The sequence below is a fragment of the Mytilus edulis genome, chromosome 13 (assembly GCF_963676685.1).
Source record: "Mytilus edulis chromosome 13, xbMytEdul2.2, whole genome shotgun sequence".
Taxonomy (NCBI): Eukaryota; Metazoa; Mollusca; class Bivalvia; order Mytilida; family Mytilidae; genus Mytilus; species Mytilus edulis.
Genome location: NC_092356.1, coordinates 17,339,615 through 17,343,779, shown reverse-complemented (window position 1 = coordinate 17,343,779; position 4,165 = coordinate 17,339,615).

Here is a 4,165-nt window from a genome sequence, read left to right as displayed (position 1 = left end):
TTCATCGAAATTGAGATATAGATCAATCTCAATTTCAGATCGTATAAACAATGGAACCTGCTATCTTTCTTCTTTCTGCCCTGGATTTGGGGTGGTTTCCGCGAGATCGACTTTGTATCCCGGATGTTATGATGTTTGAAGGTCAACATATTCAGAGTAGGGGCCTTGTACTTCATGAAATCTAGAGACCGTACTCTTCAAAATTATTAACCTTTCGTATGGAACTCAAGTCACATATCGGGGTCCATTCGATGTAGCGACAAGGTTTTATCCACCATTTTCTACATTAGAAAATGTAGTACCACGTCAGGAATATAATAGTTATTATTCTTTCGTTTGATGTATTTGATCTTTTGATTTTGCCATTTGATTAGGGACTTTTCTATTTGATTTTTTTTTCGGAGTTGTATTTTTCTTCAATTCTAGTTGTTATATTTTACTTTTACCTAAAATGTGGTTTTAATTTTGAAGATTTCAAATTTGATATAAATTGTATTTACTATCTTTTGATGACACTGACAATACTCTAGTATTAATGAATGGGTGTTTTTATAATGGCCCTGTTATATGTCCAAGGTCTGTAATAATGGTCGAGGAAGTCTGTAATGGCACGAGGAAATGCCGAGGTCCATTACTGAACAAAAGTGTATGTGTTGATGCCAAATTAAATAAAATATAAAAAAAGTCTTGTATTGTATTATTTTCAAAACATAATTAAATTTAATAAAACATTAACAATATTTGAACATTTTTGGTTTGATAATGTCATCTTGTTCCAGTGAGGATTAATTTCCTTTTTCCTGAAAAATGTTAATGTTTACAGTTTCTGTAATGACCCTGTTTTCCTGTAATTGCCGGGTTTTTCTGTAATGGCCCTGTATTATTGCCCAGTTTGTCTGTATCAAGCCCAGTTAGGGTTTATAATAAACAGTCATGTTTGGCAATAATGTACTTAGTTGGTTAATAATATTCAAAATTCAATATATAGATCTGAAGTAAGTGTATTTAGTGATTAACATGTTTTTTGTTGTAAAAATGAAACATGGATCGGTCATAAAAATGACATGTCTGACTCATGCCTTGTTTTAAACGCAATATTTAAGAAAATAAGGATATGCGTTTTAGTAAGTGATCTTCAATGTGAAGGTTAGAACAGCGTTTATTTAAACTTAATCGTGTATGGAGGGCAATTGAAAACTATTAAATGCCATGACCGTATTTGACTGATAAATTTTGATTCATTGCATCACTTTTCTTTACGTTTAGTATATTGTTCGTCGATGGTGATAAAGTTACAAACATATTACAAACATATTTCCGTAGATTTTTTGTTGTTGCAATTTGTTGCAAGTTATTCACTGTATTGCCCAGACAATTAACCTGTTTCTACTAGTGAGAAATTATGTCGTCCTGCATTTTCATATAGTTTGTCGAACTAAAAAAGAAATTTATATATATGTAGGTTTAAACTAAATAAAAGTATGAACATGTGATAGAAACCAAGTCAGATAAATTTATTGAAAATTGATACAAAATAAAGGCCCGGCGTGAAATCTAGGCAAATTTTGTAAAGCCAAACGAGGAGAAATCCTTTTCGTTGCTTGTTATGATTTAAAGTAGCAAATCAATATAGTGCAGCCCCTCTTATTTTAAACAGGTTGCGAATTGTTAACTAAACAAACTAATGCGTTTCCCTCAGTTTTAGTTTGTTACCGCGATTTTGTTTTTGTCCACGGATTTATGAGTTTGAACAGCGGTATACTACTGTTGCCTTTATTTAATTATCAATTTTTAGATGGTGACGTTCCCTTGTCACCATCTTATGATGTTTATATATCTCAATTTGTACGATTCGCTCGTGTATGTAACAACGTATTAGATTTTAACGAGAGAAATTATGTATTACTATAATATTATTACACCAGGGTTTTCGATATCACAAACTTGTCAAAACATTTACTAAATTTTATCATCGATATAAGATAATTCGTAAATATAACTCAACATGCAAACATCTTATACGTTCAGGTATTTCAAATCCAATCTGTTATGGTAACATTCTTTACAAAACACAAAATTGTCAGTATTCACCTCAAAAGCTTTAAACAGACTTAGAAGGGATATAGTTACGATACTGCTAGTAGTCTGTTGTTATTTATGCATTATTGTCATTTTGTTTATTTTCCTACGTTTAATCTTCTGACATCGGACTCGGACTTCTCTTGAAATGAATTTTAATGTGCGTATTGTAATGCATTTACTTTTCTACATTTCTACATAGATGTATAGGGGGAGGGTTGAGTTCTCATAAACATGCTTAACCCCGCCGCAATTTTGCGCCTGTCCCAAGTCAGGAGCATCTGACCTTTGTTAGTCTTGTATGATTTTTAATTTCAGTTTCTTGTATAATTCGGAAGTAAGTATGACGTCTATTATCACTGAAATAGTATACATATTTTTAGGGGGCCAGCTGATGGAAGCCTACGGGTGCGGGAGTTTCTCGCTACATTGAAGACCCATTGGTGGCTGTTGTCTGCTCTATGGTCGGGTTGTTGTCGCTTTAACACATTTCCCATTTCCTTTCTCATTTTTATTATACATATTTATGTTTATTAAACTAAATTAAAGTATAATAAATAAGATCAAGTCAAATATTGTTATTGAAATTGAAGGCAAAATAAAGGCTCAGCGTTAACCTTTGGATCGCGACGTTTTGTAATGCCAAATGAGGGGAAATACTTTTCGTTCGTTCTTATAATGTAAGAGGGACGATAGATACCAGAGGGACAGTCAAACTCATAAATAGACAATAATAGTGCATTGACTTGACATATCAACGATATAAGGATGAGGCTAAGAAACGGGGAAATGCGAGGCTGTCCGAATCCTTATATTGTTGATATGTCAAGTCAATGCATTATTATTGTCTTTATAATGCAGTCTAAAAAAAACATTTTCAATTGTTGTTTAATGCGTTAAGGTTATTTATTTGATTTAAATATGGGGGAAATCCCTTTCAAAAAGGCCTCATATCATGCTCTCGGAGAAATATACAACAAAATGAAATGTACATTTACCTGTTGAAACCCACACTCGATGGTGAACGAAATTGTTTGATTACGGACTTAAATACCAGCCATAACCATAAAACATAATGATTTATAGGTTGCAAACAAAAAATATTAACAAATGAAATATGTTTTTCAGATCATTGCAAAAGAAACCAAGCTGAGTCGTTCCACGCATCGTTGTATGCATCGGAAACAAGAACAGGTTGAAGAGGTTGTATGAATCAATAAATATTATTTCGGCAACTTATATTTAAATATTCATGAGGAAAAGTGATATCGGGTCAGTGACTGTATATGACATAGAAATATACAGTCGACGCATTTTGACTGCTCAAATAGAACGAGTGCAGTATAAATCGAAAATAAACTGACAACGCCATGGCTAAAAATGAAAAAGACAAACAGACAAACAATAGTACACATGACACAACATAGAAAACGAAAGAATAATCAACACGAACCCCACAAAAAACTAGGGGTGATCTCATGTGCTCCTAAAGGGTAAGCAGTAATTACTGAAGCGAACGAGAGGTACACGTGTTATTTAACTTAAGGTAAAATATTTGGATTTTGTTAAGTTGGAAGCTAAATTCTGTATAAATTTTTAACATTAAGTTTGGGAACAGTATATGTAACATAAATATATGTTCCTGATTAAGTGCACAACAATTAATCAATCAGAAAATGTGTATTAACATTATAACAAACTGATAGATTAAGTACACGTTTTACCAATAATGGTTATGTCAATTATTATACATTATAATAATAAAAGATAATTTGTATTGTTTTTGAATATTTTCTACATGTAACATCGTGTCTACCTTTCAATATGACCTACATTGTAACTGCAACGAATGGTCTCTTTGAAGGGCTTTCTTCTCAAACTCTAAATTTTGTGAATCGATACCTGGCCTGGTCAAACAAAAGACTAAACATTTAGCGTGTTTAAGGGTAAGAGCAAATACTGATCAGCTCGAAGACATAAAAATAAATATGATAGGGTTATATGTCTTCCTGAGAACTATTTTTTTGTGAATTCTTATCTTCATCTAAACTCTATCGTCCTCAACATTCTAAATCCATGAAATACT